This window comes from Canis aureus, chromosome 3, assembly GCF_053574225.1.
Source record: "Canis aureus isolate CA01 chromosome 3, VMU_Caureus_v.1.0, whole genome shotgun sequence".
Taxonomy (NCBI): Eukaryota; Metazoa; Chordata; class Mammalia; order Carnivora; family Canidae; genus Canis; species Canis aureus.
The window spans coordinates 71,625,443-71,643,962 of record NC_135613.1 but is presented as its reverse complement, the minus strand read 5'-3'; the positions used below and the strand labels follow the sequence as shown (position 1 = coordinate 71,643,962).

Genomic DNA, 18,520 nt, shown 5'->3' with positions numbered 1-18,520 from the left:
CATGGGGAGAAGGCCAACAGCCATCTGAGACATCCCTGCCGTGGAGAGAGCAAAAGACATGTAACCCCTCAGCCCCTATCTTTAGGACTCTGAAGCCTACCCCCTGCCATCCCTCCCCCCACCAACTTTTTGGTTTGGGCTGGGCTCCACTTCTCATCCAGGGCTCCTGACCTTGGCCTAATCCCTGCCAACTCCTCCTTTTTTTCCAAGACATCACGTTGATGATGATGATGTTCAGCTTGATTTTATTTCTCTTGTAAATATCGTTCATACCTTAATTCCCTTCATCTGGCATCCCAGATCTTAGTTATTATTTCTACCTCTGTCCATAATGCTTCCAAAAAATGTTTCTGTTATGTTTTTTCTTGGTTAACAAAGAAGGTGCCATCTTTTCCTATGTTAAAAGGAGAAGGAAGTTGAGAAAAATATAAGAAACTGGAGAGAAACTGGCAGAATGAACCATCCACAAACTGGTAAGTGCCCAAGGACAGCAGAAAGGAGTGTATCATTGAGAAAAAAAAAAAAAAAAAAAAAAAAACTACAGTAGACAGAGGGGAAATCTGAAGATCTTATCCTGACCAACAAAAAAGTGCCTGAAGACATGACTTTGATAAATTGGCTCTGGGCTGAAACCAAGGAAAGACAATTTCTAAGATGGGATTCCAGAGGCTGAGAAGGGAACCCTTTGACTCACAGTTGAGAAGCAGAACTTGAGCAGCCAGCAAGCAATGATGGAGGTAACCAAAGGAACAGCCTGGGTGTGAAACACAGCAAACGAACTAGCTGAGACCCTGCCATCAGATAAGAGACAGGTGTACTTGAAGTGGCACACCTCTGTGCAGCTCCGCCTCGAAAGGAGCTCCCCTTGCCTTGAAGCACATTTGCCTGGGAAGTGGTCCAGGCAGTGAGGAGGCCCAGGACGCCAGCTGCTAGCCCCAAAGACAGAGGGCACCAGGGAAGAAAAGCTTGATCCTCTGGGAGGTAGAAAAAGGCTCTGAACTACGATATGCAAGGATTTTTTTGCTGTGTTGTTGGAGGAGATGGGTGCTGGTTGCTTAATGGGGAATGTTCCAGAGCTATGCATCCTGGGCAGTGCCCTGGAAATCCACATTTCCTCTACTCCCTCCCACAGTTTTTCTCTCTCCCTGCTCCTCTTCTTCCCTCCCAAACATACCCCTGACCTCCAGGCTTCATCTTCTGGCTCAGGCTCCTTCATCTCCTCTTGTCTCTCCTCCTCTTCAAGATACAGGAATTAGAGGCTCCTTTCCCAAGACATCATGTCGGAAGGCAATGGCTTCTCATCGCATTCACGTTAAAATTTGAAGATGGGGAAGAAAAAGAGAGGGAAATAAGGAGCTAAATTAGCAATGTTCACTCAGCATGATTTTGCTTTAATCCAGGCCTGTGAGCCTGACAGGGCTCAGAATAAACGAAAGCAGATGTGTCCATCATGCCAGCAGATATATTACTACTAATCCCAGACAAGACGGCAAAAACACATCACGCCTGGCCCCCACACTGTTTCCATCTTAATCCGCCTCTAATTGCACTGGGCACGCAGCCCGCACACCTCTATCCTCCCAGGCAGCGCCCCGCACTCCTCTGGTTTCTACTCCTGCCCTGGAATAGGCCAATGTCAAAGTGGCTCTTTTTGTTGGAGCAGAGTTAGGGTGGCCCAGGGAGTCTGGGACTTGCGTGTTGTTGGAGAAAAAGATACGGCGAGTGTGGTGGGAAGAGGATCAGCTGAGTGCCACCAATAGAAGTCCCAGTGTCAGGGATTGCACTGAGCAGCTGGAGAGAGTTAGATGAGATGGTTTATGTGAAAGTAAGTGATCTAATTCCTGACACATAGGAAGCACAGTAAATGTAATGCACTGCTATGTGTTTATATAAGAGAAATGAAACACATCTTCATGAGAAAGTTTGTCCATGAATGTTTATAGCTGTTTTATTCATAAGAGGAAAAAGGAAAGTATGCTAAGTGCCTATCAATAGGTAAATTATCATAGTATGTTTATACAATGGGATACTACTCAGCAATAAAAAGGAACAAACTTCTGATAGGCACAATATAAATGATCTCAAAGATATTATGCTGAGCAGAAAAAGTCAGACACAAACTGATATAAGATAACAGAGAAAATTTATCTACTAAGAGCAGATTAATGGTTTCCTGTGTCCAGAGGAACTGTATCCATTTTATCATTAAGTAGTTTGTTGATTTTTCTAAGTTAAGAATAATAATATAGATTTCCTAGTTTCCTCTTTTGGTTTATTTTTTAAAGATTTTATTTATTTATTTGACAGAGAAACAGAGAGAGGATAAGCAGGGAGAGTGGCAGAGGGAGAAGAAGACTCCCCACTGAGCAGGGACACTGACCTGGGGCTTGATTCCAGGACCCTGGGATCATGACCTGAGCCAAAGGCAGATGCTTAACCTGAGCCACCCAAGCACCTCCTTTTTTTATTTTTTTAAAGATTTATTTATTTATTTTAGAGACAGAGAAAGTGGCTTAGTAGGGGCAGAAGGAGAGAGAGAGAGAGAGAGAATCCTCAAGACTCCCCACTGAGTTCAGAGTCCAACATGCAGTTCCATCTCATGATATTGAGATCATGACCTGATCCAAAATCGAGAGTCAATTGCTTAACGGACTGTGCCACCCAGGTACGCCCCCTCTTTTTGGCTTTTGATTGCATTGTTTTATGGTTTCAATGACATCTCCCATGTATAGAAAGTTCTGTTCCACTCCTTTGATCATTTCTGTTTCATCGATGGTCAGTTCTGCTTGTTTATGTTGAACCTTCATTCATAGACCTTATCATGTATCTTGTGACTTTTGACCAATATTTATGGTTGAAGAACTCTGTCCATTAGTTTAGTAAGCTGGTATAGGTTTCATAAACCCCATTCCCACAGCCATTGTTGGGTACCAGAAAGATAGATTGACAGACAGAGTTCTTTTATCAGCTTCTTACAGGCAAAGCTTCTTCTATAGGCACAGGTGTTGATTTCACTTCTGATAATAACTGGACCAGAGCTGTGAGTAGCCAGAGGTATTGGGCAAGAGTTGTCTAAGACAATGGTAGAAAGAAATAAGAACAGAACCGTCTCAATTATTTTTCTATTTTAACTGCCTATAGCCTCACCCGTGTTGATGGCGCTACCAGGTTTATTGAAATGGAGGGAAGAGAGTGCAAGGAATCTAGGGAGTTGGAGTACTTTGACATCTTGGGAAGCCCAGGACTTCTTAAGAGCTTCTTGTTGACTCCAGGGCATCAGATTTTATCTGAAAGCCAGATGGGCTGAGTTTGGTGGTTTTGGACTTGGGACAACTGGAGGTGTGGGCAACCAATACCACAGAGGGATGTAAGAAGAAGCTCTAAGCTTAGAATAGTCTAGGGTGTGTCTTGGGTTTGCCAAGTCATTGGAAAAAATAGCCTCATTAAATGGACTGAGCCTAGAATTTGCATCTAGCCTGCTGTGTTTCTGGGGCAGGGATGGGGATAGTTGGTTTTCCTCTCTTTACTGAAGTCTATTCAACTATATAATGAAGTTGGGAAAGATTTGGAGGATGGGAAGACCGAACCATATCTGTTCCTTGCTTTCTTGCATATTCAGACACCAATGAGACTGCAGGGTCCCAATGCTTTTAGATCTTTACAAGTAGAGTGAACGGTTAGCATTTTAATGTCTGCCAAGCAACCTCTTTACTACATTGTGAGATTCCCTTATTGTATTTAGTTTCATTGTAAAGCCGGGCTTCACCTCTCTCCCACCGGGAAGCCACAAAGATCCAATCCTCCTTCTGTCTACTCCTTGGCAGCCACAGCACTGGCAAATGAACAGGCTCAGCAACTCAGAGGCTTCTGTCCTGGAATTTGACATTTGAGTGAGTGGCAATATGATGGTGGAGAAGTTTAAATGTTTTCATGAAGTTAGCAGTGATGTAGCAGTAGTGACAACAACAACTTGTCCTGGCCAGACTTTCCCTACAGAATGGTTATTGTGCTTCCTTCTCCTTGGTCCACTATAGGGACCTCAATTCTTGTTTGTTATTCTAGCCTGCTTCTGTCAATTCTGACAACTTTCTAATAAAACATCATTTTGTTAAGATAGCGAAAATTAGTTCCTATTTCTTGAAAACGAAAGAATACCAACTGATAAGAATCCCACTTTCAAATTGAGAGGCAGCAAAACACAGTAGTTAAAAACATAGCTGTGAAGCTACACTACCTGGATTTGAATCTCCAGCTTTGCCATTCACAAGCTGTGTGAACTAGCTTCTTTGTGTATCAGTTCCTCATTTTTAAGTGTGGATGATTCATGGTGCCATTCTCATTTGGTTGTTTTGTTTGTTTGTTTTAAGATTTATTTATTTATTCATGAGAGGCATACAGAGAGAGAGGCAGAGACATAGGCAGAGGGAGAAGCAGGCTCCTCCTTGCAGGGAGCCCAATGAGGGACTTGATCCTGGATCCCGGGATCATGCCCTGAGCCGAAGGCAGACGCTCAACTGCTGTGTCACCCAGGCATCCCACATTGGGTTGTTTTAATGCTTAAAGAGCTTATACATGAAAACCCCTTAGAGCAGTGCCCAGCACATGGTAGGCACCTTGTAATTGATACATCCCCAGCTTGGATTTGATACGTAGCCTAGATGAAGCAGAAGGCAATGGGAGATCTGTTACTACTCCAGGATACATTTCATTTCTAGTTTATGGCACCCAGTAGCAAAATAGTTAATTGAAGGATTAGCTTTAGTCATCTGGAATAAAGTGCTCATGGAGGACAAGGCCCCGGAGAGTGTCCCTGCGAATTCAAGGACTATAGCATAAGCATTCCAGGATAGCATAAGCAAGTTATATGTCTTGGCATTCAATGTTTTTTTTTTTTGGTGGGGGGGGGGAGGCAGGAGGGCTGTTTGTTTTGTTTTTGTTTTTAAAGAAAACAATGCACCAAAACCTCTGAAGTCTCAGGCATTCTATAAGGGGTATGAAACTATCTCTTTTTGGTCACATCTTTAGAATTCAGATAAGTGAAAACCAGCTTTATTAGAAAGATCTTTTTTCCATCTTCAGATTGCCAAATTATGGCCTCTGTTGAATTAACCAACTTGTCCCTTTGGTTGGGCCCCTACTCAAGAATGAAGAGGACATTCGAGCCCTGGATTATATGCATGTGGTAGAATTTGGAGGCATCTTGGTGCCCAAGACTCCTATGTCACTGAGCTTCCCACATCCATGGAAACAACCTTCCTGTGCCCACATCCAAGAAAGTTCCTTTAAAATAATAAGCCAATTTCCGTTTTGATCTACCGTCTCTACCTCTACCCACAATCCCTTCTTTTTTCCCAACATGTAATTAAATTAGATCCCAGTACATTCTAAGGAAAAAACACTAAATCAAATCAAAGAACTTTATCCCCCAAAAATTGCAGGACTTTCTTAATTTATATCTGCAAAAGTCTTTGGAACTTGTGTGAGAATGAATTTAGAGGGTCTTCATCAAACCGGACAAAACACAACTTTATATTGGACTAAATTTTCAATACGGAGGAATTTACCAGACATCCCAATATCTATGTGCTTGTTGGTATGGGCTCTAATAGTTTGAGCCAATAGTAATAGGTGAATATGCTCCAATAGTAATTGGTTAATATGTACCTGTGTTCAGTGTTGACCCTCACTAAATAAAATTGAGGTGCCAGAAACATTTTGGCCTAAGATAGATAAAGGAACTTTAATTTGGAAGGGTAGGAAATCAAAGCAGATTAATCACAATGCATTACCCACTCCCTAAATTGCTAGAGAGGGCCCAGAAAAATCTCCCCTCACTGAAACTTTGAGGTAGATCTTAGTGAAGGAAATGATGGCATCTTTGAGAAACATTTCGGTGGCTCTTCTGAATAGTCCAGAGATGGTAAAAAAAAAAAAAAAAAAGGTGCTGTAGTTAAAATGGGCTCCTTGGTTTTCACATGATAGAAACATTCCAGGATAGGAAAAAAACAAGCAGAGAACTTAACTGGCAGGGCCAGAATGAACTTGATTACCATAACAGAAAGAAGTATCATCATGGTAAACAGAACAGTCTAATCCTCAAGATCATTGATGGTGGTTGATTGCTTATGGGGTCCTTTGACTGTACAGATTGGATCCCTAATGAATTGGGATATGCTGTGCTAATAAAATGACCCCCAAGTGTCAGTGGCTTAGCACTTAAAAAAGTTTATTTCTCATTTACACAAAGTCTGGTACAAACCTGAGTGACTCTCTAGGGCTATTGATCATGCAGTGACTTAGAGACGAAGTCAGCTTCATTCCTGTAATCTGATTTCACAGTTCCCATGGTAAGGAAAGAGACTACATGGGGAACTAATACCTGCTCTTCTAGGCTTCATCTAGAAGTTAAACATGTTAACTTCTGCTCACAGCCCATTGAACACATCTGGTCACGTGGCAGCTCTTAGCTACAAGGGACAGGAGAATGGATGGACCACGTAGAATATTTGTGAGCATTACTTTCTTGGCTAGACCTACAAAAGTCTCCTTTTATGACTATAACTGAGTAAGCAGAGGTCTTACTTCATGTTATGGTGGTCATGACCCTTCACCCCTTCATTCCTAAACTCAAGTTCAAAGATAGAGTCTCTACATTGTCTGCATCCTACCGAAGTAATGCATCAAAATAGAAACCACATCCTAGGGATCCCTGGGTGGCGCAGCGGTTAGGCGCCTGCCTTTGGCCCAGGGCGCAATCCTTGAGACTCGGAATCGAATCCCACATCGGGCTCCCGGTGCATGGAGCCTGCTTCTCCCTCTGCCTGTGTCTCTGCCTCTCTCTCTCTCTGTGTGTGACTATCATAAATAAATAAAAATTAAAAAAAAAAAAAGAAACCACATCCTAGGAAAATCATGGAAATCAGTGTCACCATCAAATACCTGGAAAAATGCAAGATTGATGATTACAATTCACAGACCCATTTGGTTCTTTGGTCTTATCCTGCCAAGGATAGATGAACCCTGGCAGTGGATGTTGTGAGCTTAAAAATGTATAACTCTAACTGCAGGTGCTTTTCCTTTCATGGTTTCCTTATTAGAACAAATCAGTACAGCCCTCAGTATTGAGTATGGAGTTACTAATCTGACAAATGCTTTTTTTTTCTCTGCAATTTCCAACAAATGGAGGATGCTAGAAGCAATTTTCTTTCAGTTGATGGGGCAAGTACATACCTCATGACTTTCTCAAAAATGTCTTAACTTGCCTTTGATTGGTACATCTCATTTTCCACTTTGCCTGAAAAGAGAGATGGACTGAGTTAAGGATGTGGGTGCTTGTTAATAGTTTAGCCAAATAGTTAGGGATTTGGAAGGAGCAAAATCTGAGGGTTGGTATAATATTGTCCCATGTAACTAGCCATCGAAGTTCCCTAGTGCAGAGAATGAGATAAACATCTGTCAGCTTTTTCTCTAACCATTGTCTTTCCAGTGCCTGCTTGTGGTAGACAAAATGACTGCCCTTCAGAGATGCCCATGCCTTAAACCCTGATGCTCGCAAATACATTATGTTACTTAGCAAAAAGTACTTTGCAGATGTGATCAAGGTTTGGGATCTTGACATGAGAAGATTATCCTATATTATCTTAGTAGACCTGACCTAATCAAACGAGTCCTTAAAAGTGGAGAATATTTTAAGGATGAAGAGTCTAAGAGATACAACAAAAGAGGCAGAAGAGATTAAAAGTGTAGAAGGAACTCAATCCACAATGCTGGGTTTGAAGATGGATAAATTGGGGCAAGAGCTAAGAAACTGTAAGGGCCTCTAAATGCCCAGAACAGCCCTCAGCTGACTACCAGCAAGGAAGTGAGCACCTCGTTCCTACAACCTCAAGGAATTGAATTCTGTCAACAACTTGAATGAGCGAGGAAACAGATTCTCCCCAGAGCCTCTAGAAAGAAATGCAGCCCTACTGACACTTATTTTAGTGACATGAGATCCGTGTCAGTCTACTGACCTACAGAGCTGTAAGATTATAAATTTGTGTTGTCTTAAGACATCAAATTTGTGGTAAATTTTTCATGGAAGCAATTGAAAATTAAAACATTGCTTGAATTCTCATGAGCAAAGCAAGTCTGTGTTGGGATTCTTTTCAGAGCGTAGTCTATGTTCCAAATAAGTGAACAGTATAATAGTAGTATTTCACACATGAAACACGGGATCCATGTAACTATGTAAACTGAAGCTGACAAGAACAAACAAGTATAAGGACTTTTCCTCATCAATTTGCAGAATCAACGACCAACAACCCTGTCATATGATAGAGTATTATATTTCAAGGTGACCTCGTGTTGGTGGATTGATCACTCACCCTTCCATTATGAAAGGACACTGATTTACTGCCACCAGCCCCCTATTGGAAGTGAAAGTTACTCTGGATCAGGATTTTCTTCTTTTTTCTCTTTTTTTTTTTATTTTTTTATTTTTTTTATTTATGATAGTCACAGAGAGAGAGAGAGAGGCAGAGACACAGGCCGAGGGAGAAGCAGGCTCCATGCACCGGGAGCCGACGTGGGATTCGATCCTGGATCTCCAGGATCGCGCCCTGGGCCAAAGGCAGGCGCCAAACCGCTGCGCCACCCAGGGATCCCTCGTCTTTTTTCTCAACATGATTTTGTCACCTATCATCTGTGATGTAAATAATGCCTTAAACGTCATCACAACAGTCCACACATTATTTCTTATCAAATAACTTGCAGAAAAGGATGAAGACAAAGGGCCAATACCTATGGGATTCATTGTCCTATCATCCCACCATCTTCCAGAAATAGATGGCCTGATAAAACAGAGGATATGGACTTTTGTAAAAACCAGTGCTAGTTGTGGAATAATCTTGGGAGATTGGACTACATTGGGTTTTGAATAAGCAAGCCTTGCATGACGCTATTTCCCCCACTAATGTAATCCTCAGTCCAGAGGACAAGTGACAGTGCCTGAGCTTGGAGTGAGGAGGGGTTGTGCAAGGCCCACAGTTCCATCTAGTGATCTTCTTGATTATTTAGTTTAGCATTCAGTGGTAGTAGCTAATAACAAACACCCATGTGCCAGGCGTAGTGTTGTGTGATTTCCATGGAATAATCCACAGTTATTAGAGTTGTCAGTGCTCATAACAACTCTGTGAGTAAAGTGCTGTACTGTCCACATTTTGAGCATTAGGAGACCGAGTGCAGAGATGTAAATGCTGGTATTCCAACACATGCGGCCTAAGTTCGGTTCTCCTGCCCACTATGCTACATTGCCTCTCAATGGAGGACTGTTTCCATGAAGAAAGACAAACATTATGCCACCGAATCAGAGGTTGTGATTGCCTCCTGGATATTTTGGGATTCTCGCGCTCCTGGGGAGAAGACAGAAAAAAAATAATTTTGCACTGTTAGCTGGGACGGTTAATCCTCAGTATCAAAATACAATAAGGTCACTACTGCAAAAGGGGAACAGGGAAGAGACAGGGATCGATGTAAGGGCTCTCCTGAGACACCTCTGGTGTGGCTTCAGCAGCAGCGGTGAAAGTTTGTGAAGGTCTTTACAGGCAGGGCCAACAGGTCCAATTCTTCAGAAATGAAGACATGGGGCAAAAGCATCACTGCACCCCAAACAGAATCCCCACTCCTGGGGGTGCTCATTAAGGTCAAGGGATGTATGAAATGGGTCACAGACCAAGGAAGTTCTAAAAACGAACTGCAGTGTCATAACCAGCCAAAGAAAAGGGTAGATGTAGGTATCCACACTTCTTAAAAGTTGGCATTAGGCCACTTTGCTTCTACATCAGTACCTGCTTTCGCCAACCGAAAGAAATCCGAAGAAGTGTTGTGCTTTCACCATAAAGGCAAAAAGCAAAATCCATGTTCAGCGTTTATTTTCCAGCAGCAGCATAGAGGTAGCATGCCCCCCAAGCCTGAAGGGTGGCCCCTCCAAGCTCACTTGCAGGTCAGCACCAAGCCACCTTCATTTTGAACTGTGTCCGTGAGCATGTGTGCTTAAACTCGGTTTATTTCGTGCATCCGTTCGCAGAATGTGTCCTACAGTATCAGAAAACCCTACATACAAATGTGAAGTAGGGCTTTTTATGGAGGGATGACTAGGATGGTTTTTCTAGCTTCAGGCCACTAGAGTTCCCCCCCTCTGTTGTTTGGCAAAGGAATCAAAACCATGGCTTTCTTACATCACACTGTTTTGAGCTATGACTCCTCTGACCTCCCTGCTCACTCTAATGTTCATCAGGATTCCTTGATTTCAACTTTTATTATAGATTTTTGCCATGGCCCTTTGGTTGTGATATTCTAGTTGCTAGGTTGTTTAAATTGGGGAAGTTAAGGGGGAGATGAAAACAGTTTCATTTCCATCACCATCTTCTTAAAAAAAAAAAAGTCAGATGAATACATAGAAAATCACCCATGACTCTGAATTCCCCCGCAGTCCTGCTACTACATTACAGGCTGTCCTCCACAATAGAGAGCAGCAGAGAGCCTTCTATGCCGTGCTAAGGAGTTAGGGCTTCATGCTGTAGGCTATTAAGAGGCAATGAGTGGTTTTAAACAGGGAAATGGCAGGACTGGATTTGCAACTTTTAAATATAGTAATTTGTGATGAACGTGACAAATGTGGCAGATAAGTGTCCATCCCGCCCTCTCCGGTGTGCCTTCCTGTATTGTAGATGGTAGAGTACTAAGGACTGCATTTCCTGGGCTCTTTCAGCTGGATTTTAAGATTTAGGTTCAAACAATTATGTCTCCTCATGCAAGATCTAGAAGGCAGAGGAGAGACCCCTTTACAGGCATCTGCAGTCTTCTGCTGGCAAATAGGGCGGTGAGGTATGGCATTTATGCAGCATATTCCAGAATCTAGGGTCACTAGCTTCTTGGATGCCAAGACGTCTGGCACAGGATGTCCTCTTGCTTTTGTTTGTTTGTTTGTTTGTTTGTTTGTTTGTTTGTTTTTTCCAGTGTGCTCTAGTAGGATTGATGTGACTCTTGAGATCACATTTATAATGGTGGTAACATTCTGAATTCCTGCACTTTCCCTAAAATGGCATGTCCCTAATACCTAATGTTCTAGGGTTTAATCTCAATTCCTTATACCTTTAAGATTAGGCATAGGAAGCAGCTTCCAAGGTGGATAAATCCTGCAATATTTTACAAATCTTTCTAGAAACCCAGTCTAGAGTATGCTCCTCCAGACTTTTCAATACTACTCAATTCTCAATATTTCATCCATTTTTTTTTTTTTTGCTTTAAGTAAGATATTGTGGTTCTGTCTTCCACTGTTAACCCAAAGTTTCTAGGAAATCAAGAATAGGAGTGTCAGGGGAGAGGGGTTAGGGTAATCAGAAAAGACTCCATAGTCTACAGAGGACTGGTAGACTTAAAAAATGGATCTTTTAAAAGATGGATAGAAATGGAATAGACAAAGAGGTGGACATTTTAACCTGGGTGGTCGCTCTCAGCAAGTGTTCAGAGACAAAATTATCATTATTTCTGTGTGGGATAATAAGGAAGCCAGACTAACTGAAATGAAAGGCACAGAAGACCTATGGGGTATAATATGCATGTGGGGCAGGTGGAGACAGATCATAAGGACCCTGAGACCCAAATAGAATAAGGGGGCAGGTGGAGACAGAGTATTTTATACAGATACAATAGCAACTAGAGAAACAGTGGGGCATGTGCAGAGTGCACAGTAGAGAATGAGCACGTTCAGAGTGGCCAGCTGACAGGGACATCTAGTTTCGGGAATTCTGAATTTATCTTAATAAAATTGATTTCTTTTTGCTTCCGTGGAAGTGTTGGACACTGTGGGGCTCCAGAGCCACATCCCTCCATGACACCCCCACCAAGAGCAGACAGTTCTCACTAAACATGTCCCTTTCTTTCTATAACCAAACTCAGTCTTTGAATTCTCACGGAGCTCCAACAGTCATTAGCAATCAATAGGACTTGACGTGAGAAATAGAATCTACTAGTTGTTGTACCCAATGTAATGAATGGTGTTCTAGCAAATCCTAACAGTTACAGTAAAATATTAACATACTCTGTTTATTTATTCACGTATTTTATGGTACACACAATTAACAATTTCATTCTTCTTAGACACAACAATAAAGATTTCAGTCCTTGAACTCTTAAAAGAGCAACATATAGCTGTCCGTGACTGAAAACAATTTTCAGACAGCATAAGCAGATTGTGTCAACAGTCTATCCCCGTGACAGACTCTGAAGTGCCTCTAATTCTTATAAACATTTCCATGCACTGTATTAAGTTCAAAATCAGTGACATGTGTTTAGCATTACATGTTGTAGAAACTCTAAGATTAATTTCCAAAAGATCAAATAAATAAACACTCAGAGATGCATGTAATTCTTATAAACATCCATTCCATCCTCATCACCTGTCACTGTCAACACTTGTAACTGAACCAACCACGGGCTTGCCAGTTCACTGGCTATAGTGATCCCATGCACACCAGGTCCGGCCATCCTCGGGAAAGCACACCTCACCCCTGAAAAAAAAATGACAGACTTGTCATCCTAGCTGGGGCTTCAGCTCTTGGGATAATAGATGACAAAATATTTTTTTTAACGGGCTTTGGAGTCAGAGTGACCTTATTCCTAGACAGAGGGGATTGATGAGTCCCTATGAGGTATAAGGGAGTCCAGAAATGGAAATTTTAAACTTCTTCAAGAATAAATCAGTTTAAGTTTATATACCACAGATCCCAAAGTAGGCAGAATAATTCCACCGAGTGAGAGTGTGGTGGTATTTCCTTACAAAATATCCCAGAGCTCTTGCAATGTGTGAACTCATGCATCTGAGCATCTTCTCTGTGGGAGTTACGTGTGAAACTATGTGACCCAGCTCCAAAGAAGACAATTCCCATGGAGAGGAGCCTTTGGGAATCTGTGATTGCAACCCCCTCCCAGCTCCACCACTATGGCCCTAGACTGTCATCTCTCCAGTGGATCATCTCCACAGCCTTCTGACCAGTGAGCCCAAGTCCATGCTTGCTCTCCTGATGAAGTATTTCCAACAGAGAAGCCAAGAGGTAAATGAGATTGTGTCATTATTTTGCTCTCAAGGCTCTCAGACGGTTTGCACATCATTTAGAGCAGTGTTTCTTAAACCAGGGCAGAATCACCTGCAGGGTCTTGAAAACACAGATTGCTGGTCCCACCTCTAGAGTTTGTAATTCGGCGGATAAGGGGCAGGGTCTGGGAATGTGTGCTGTGGCCAGTTGCTTGTACCCGCGCTGGCCAGGCATATACTCTCCTTGGAGACTTCTTCTTGCTCGTTCCTTCTGAGCATTCTTCCCCCAGATAGCCTCATGGTACAGTCTTCTTCAATCCTTTGTTCAAAGATTCCTCTGTGAAGACCTCCATGACCATCCTACTTAAAACTGCCCATTTTTTCTCTGCCCAGCATCTTATTGCCCAACTGCGATTTTTTTTACATCACGCTCATCACTGACATGCCATTTTTAATTTATTTACTTACACTTTTTTTTTTGTCTTTTCATTCACCAACTAGCACTAAACTGTAAGCCCTGTCAGGATAGAAAGCTTATCAATTTGAAAAAAAAAATCTGTCTTGTTCACTATTATATCTCTCACCAAAAGGAGTTCCTGGAGCATAATAAGAGCTCAGTATGTGTTTATCAAATGAATAAAGAAGTCCAAGAGACAAAAGGAAAATTTGGATAAGCGTAAGTACTCTAGGAGCCAACCTAGAAAATAATTTCAAGATGAGATTTCACAATTAAAAAAAATGATATTATGTGCCACGGGAGTCTGAGTTAGATGAAACGCTAAGGAAATGTCTTTTATACCTCGTGCTTTTTGTATCTCATTAAAAAAATTCTTTCCTACTTAGAGGTCATAAGGGTATTCTGTTTTGTCGTCTAAGAGCAATATAATTTTTAAAACTTTTTACTTTGAAATAATTACAGTCACAAGAAGGTGTTAAAAAATGTATGGGGAAGTCCCATGCATCCTTCACCCGGCATCTTCTCTTCCAATACTAGCATCTTGCATGGCTAGAGTTCAATATTTGCAACCAGGAAATTGACATTGCTACCATCTGCACAACATACTCCGGTTGCACCAGCATTGCACGCACCCATATATGTACCTATGCAAACGTAGATGTGTGTTGTGTCACTCTATGCAGTGTTAACACAAGTGTAGCTCCACGGGATAATCACCACAATCAGTAGACAGAACTGTGTCATCATCCCAAGACTCCTCAGCGCCACCCCTTTGCAGCTACCCCCTCCCCCTCCGTCCTTGTCTCCGGGCAACCACTAATCTGTTCTCTGTCTCTCTAAGAATGCTACTTCGTGAATGCGATATGAATGGAATTACACAGTACATATTCTTTTAACAGTGGCTTTTTAAACTCAACATAATTTCCTTGAGGTTCATCTAAGATGCTATAGTAAGAGTTCACTCTTTTTCACTGCTGAGTAGTAACCCATGATATAAATGTACCACAGCTTATTTAATCTTCCACTTCGCAAGGGACATTGAGTAGTTCCTAGAGTGGGGGCTATTCCAGATAAAGCTGCTCTGAATATTCTTGTACAAGCTTCTGTGTGAAAATGAGTTTTCCGTTCCCTAGAATCAATGCCCAAGTGTACACTTGTTGGGTCCCATGTAAGTCTATTTTTTTAAAGGAAATTCCAAATTATTTTCCAAAGTGGTTGTACCATTTTACATTCCCACCAGCAATATAGGTGTGAACCAGTTTCTCTACATCTGTGCCAGGATTTGGTGTTGTTACTATTATTTGCTTTAGCCATTTTGATAGGTGTGTAGTGCTATCTAACTGTTTTAATTTGCATTTCTGTGGTGGATAATGATGTCTGACATAGTGTTCTTATTTGTCACCTATATATTGTCTTTAATTAAATGTCTGTTGATGTATTTTGTCCATTTTCTAACTGGATTTCTTTTAATTTCCAGTTTTGATAGTTATTTATGTATTCTGGATATAAGTCCTTTGTTAGCCATGTGGTTCCCAAATATTTTCCTCCAGTCTGACTTATCTTTTTGTCCGCTTAATAGAGTTTTTGCAGAGCAAAAGTTTTTAATTTTAATGAGGTCAATTGATTATCCTTTTCTTTTTCAGATTTTTCTCTTGATATCAAGTCTAAGAACTCTTTACTGAAAGTTTTCTACTTTGTTTTTTTCCTAAAATTTGGTCCATGATCCATTTTGAGTTGATATTTGTACATAAGATGTGTGGCTTAAGTCATGCTCCATTTTATGTGGAGGATAGCTCTAGCACCATTTATGGAAAAAGCTATCCTTTTTCTATTAGTTGCTTTTGCTTTGTTAACAACTGGTTGGACATATTTGTGTGGATCTACTTCTGGACTCTCTATTCTGTGATATTGATCTAGTGCCTATAGTACTACATTTCTTGAACCACATTTCTTGAACACCCTAGTCATATAGTAAGTATCACATTTCTTGAACACCCTAGTCATATAGTAAGACTTAACATCAGAGAGAGGATCTCTCCCACTTTATTCTTCTTTTTGAAAATTGTTTTGGCTACTCTAGACCCTTTCTCTTTCCATAAACATTTTAAAATAAGCTTGTCTATGTCTACAAACAAACAAACAACAAAACCAAACTTGCTGTCACCAGACTCAAGGTTGACACTTCTTTTCTTTCAGAACTGAAAAATGACATATCCTCTCCCATTCAAATTGGTGGTCTTTTATAGATAATGTGTCATTTCTCTCTGGCTCTTTTTAATATTTTTTCTTCTTCATTAGTTTTCTTCTTCATTAATTATGACATGTCTTTTATGTATTCCTTTTGGTTTATCATATTTGGGGTTCCCTCAGCTTCATGGATCCGTAGGTTTTTCTCTCTCACCAATTTGGAAAGTTGTCAGCCATTATTTCTCCTGGAACTCCAATAATATGAATGTTCGTTATTTGTTATATAAATCCCTGAAACTATTCTTCTTTTTCAGTCTATTCTCTCTTGAGTGTTCAGATTGAACAAATTCTATTGATTTGTCTTCAAGTTCATGGATTCTGTGCTTTGTCATCTCCACTCTGTATTTGATTCCATCTAGCAAGGTTTTTTTTTTTTTAAGTTATTGTATTTTTGAGTTTTATCATTTCTGTTTGGTTCTTTTTTATAACTTCTATTTATTTCTTTGCTGAGATTTTCTTTTTTATTACTTCAAGATAATTTATAATTGATTATTGGAGCAGTTTTATGGGAGTTGCTTTAAAATTCTTGTCAGATAATTCCAATATCTTGGGATTAGCATCTGTTGATTGTCTTTTCTCTTTCAAGTTGTGCTTCTGCAGATTGCTTAGTATGAAGAATCATTTTTGTTGTATTCCAGTCATTCTGACTATTATGCTAAGGGACTCTTGATCCTATCCAAATTTATTTTAGCAGAAAGTGACCCTTTTAAAGTTTAGCATACGGGTTCTGTCCTACTTTTGTGGCTTTAGTTCTAATGAAAGTTTAGCTCTCAGAGTCCTTGTAATGTTATTTTGGCTTGTTTTGTTTCTTCTAATGCTGTTAGGACACTTGCTGAGTGCCTAGTATTGTCTGGAGTGGCAGAAGGTATTTCCTCAAGCCACCTGCTGTTATTGGGAGACATTTGGTGAAGAGAAAAACTCTTGGTCTGGGTGTCTTTTGCCACTAGGTTGAAGGCAGAGAGACACAAGGATTCACTGTTGAATGAATAACCCACCAGGCCCCACTATGCAGTGGGGAATAGGACTGTCTAGGGCTTAGACCACACACTGAGACTGGTTTACAGAGCAGGGGCTGGATGGTCTGGTGATTTTCTGATGCTTTGCAAACAAATGGAAACACCCACCAGGGTCCTAATTGTGGAGAAGGGGTTGAGGTGGCTCTTTTCACTGGTGTCACTGCTGGGTTCCCATATATGGAGTAGAGATTGACCTTCCTTATTAGGTATCTCTTGGGTTTTTCTTTCCTTGGTCCTTTGCCAAAGAAATAAAGCTTTCCTTTTCTTTTTTCTTTTTCTTTTTCTTTTTCTTTTTCTGTATACACTTAGAAGTGGTTCTAGGTTGTAGGCTTCTCTGGTGCCCAGTTCAAGGGTATATGAGAAATAAAAAGAAAACCCAGGAATCTCACCACATTGTCACTCCTCAAGTCTCAGGGTCTCTAGCCAGTCTGCCTTTTTCTTTCTAGCTTTCGGAGTTCTTTTTATTATTTTCTGTTTAATAATTTCTGGGTATTTAGTTATATTTGGAGAGGAGGAGCAGGGAAAAGTCAATCTATAGTATCTTGTTCTGGAACTGAAGTTCCAGAAGGCAATATAATTTTGACTTCATAACCAGGTCTTTAATCTATCTGAAATTGATTTTAGTGTATGATGTGAGACAGATATCTAATTTCTTTTTCTCTCATATGGATATTCAATTGTCTTGGCACCATTTTTGAAAAGTGTGTCTTTTATGTAATGCTCTGTGGTGCTCACCTCTGTGCTGTATCAAGAGTCTATTGCTTGGCTTGCTATTCTAAGTCACTGCTGTGTTTTATTATCCCTGCACCAACACAGCACATTCTTAGGTATCATATCTTTATAGTAAGTCTTCATACATGTGGTGTAAATATTCTGAAAAATATTTTATATTTATTTTGCAGCCAGCAAACTTGTTTAAACTCTCTTATTCGATTTTAAAATGTATCTATGGGTTTTTGGGAGGAGTAAGAATATTTTTTATGTGCATAATTATATCATTTTTAAACGATGGATTTTTTCCCTTCTTAGTCAGTTTTGGGGGGCAGGAAGAGGGAAGGTTCTTTTTGTGCTGGCTAAAACCTCTAATCAATGTGAACTGATGGAAGTGAAGGTTGCATAGTTTCTTCTGTTGTTCTTGCTCTCAAAAGGAAAGCTTTCAGAGCTTCACCATTAAATATGATGTTTGCTCTAAGTTTTGGTAAATACATTTTATCAAAAGAAAGAGGTTCTCCTCCATTTCTACTTTGCTAAGAGTTTTCTTATTATCATGAATGGATAGTAAATTTTATATAAAATAAAAGGATAGGGAAAGATATACTATGCTACCACTGGTTACAAGAAAACTGGAGTGCTTATATTAATATCACACAAAATAGATTTAATATAGCAAAGAATATTATCATGGAAATTATTTTCTTCTTGAAATGCTTTTCCTCTGTTTTCCTGTGCTGAGTCATGATCAATAGCTTCTGAAGAATGCAAGATGTGTCCTTAAATTTTCAAAGCCAAATGTGAATATCATAACCTATATATTGGACAATGCAAAGATCTTAGCACACCATCACTCCATTAATTCTATAGTTTTTAAACTTAAGCTACAAGACTGCATTGTTATTGTTTTGTACATTCAATATTTATTAATTTTTGAATTGTGGATTCACAACATTCATTGGTCCTGAAATTTTTTATCCATCATGTCTTCACATATTATTTCTGCTCTATTTC

At 40.4% G+C, this 18,520-nt stretch overlaps 1 long non-coding RNA gene across 1 annotated transcript in view; it reads right to left on the bottom strand.

Moving 5' to 3' along the window:
- Nucleotides 1-12,066: 12,066 nt before the first annotated feature.
- LOC144311305 (uncharacterized) overlaps nt 12,067-18,520 on the bottom strand; it is a 150,044-nt gene continuing 143,590 nt past the window's right edge. Inside the window, exon 7 of the long non-coding RNA XR_013376869.1 lies at nt 12,067-12,551. This is a non-coding gene — a long non-coding RNA (uncharacterized LOC144311305). The remainder of the gene's footprint in view (nt 12,552-18,520) is intronic.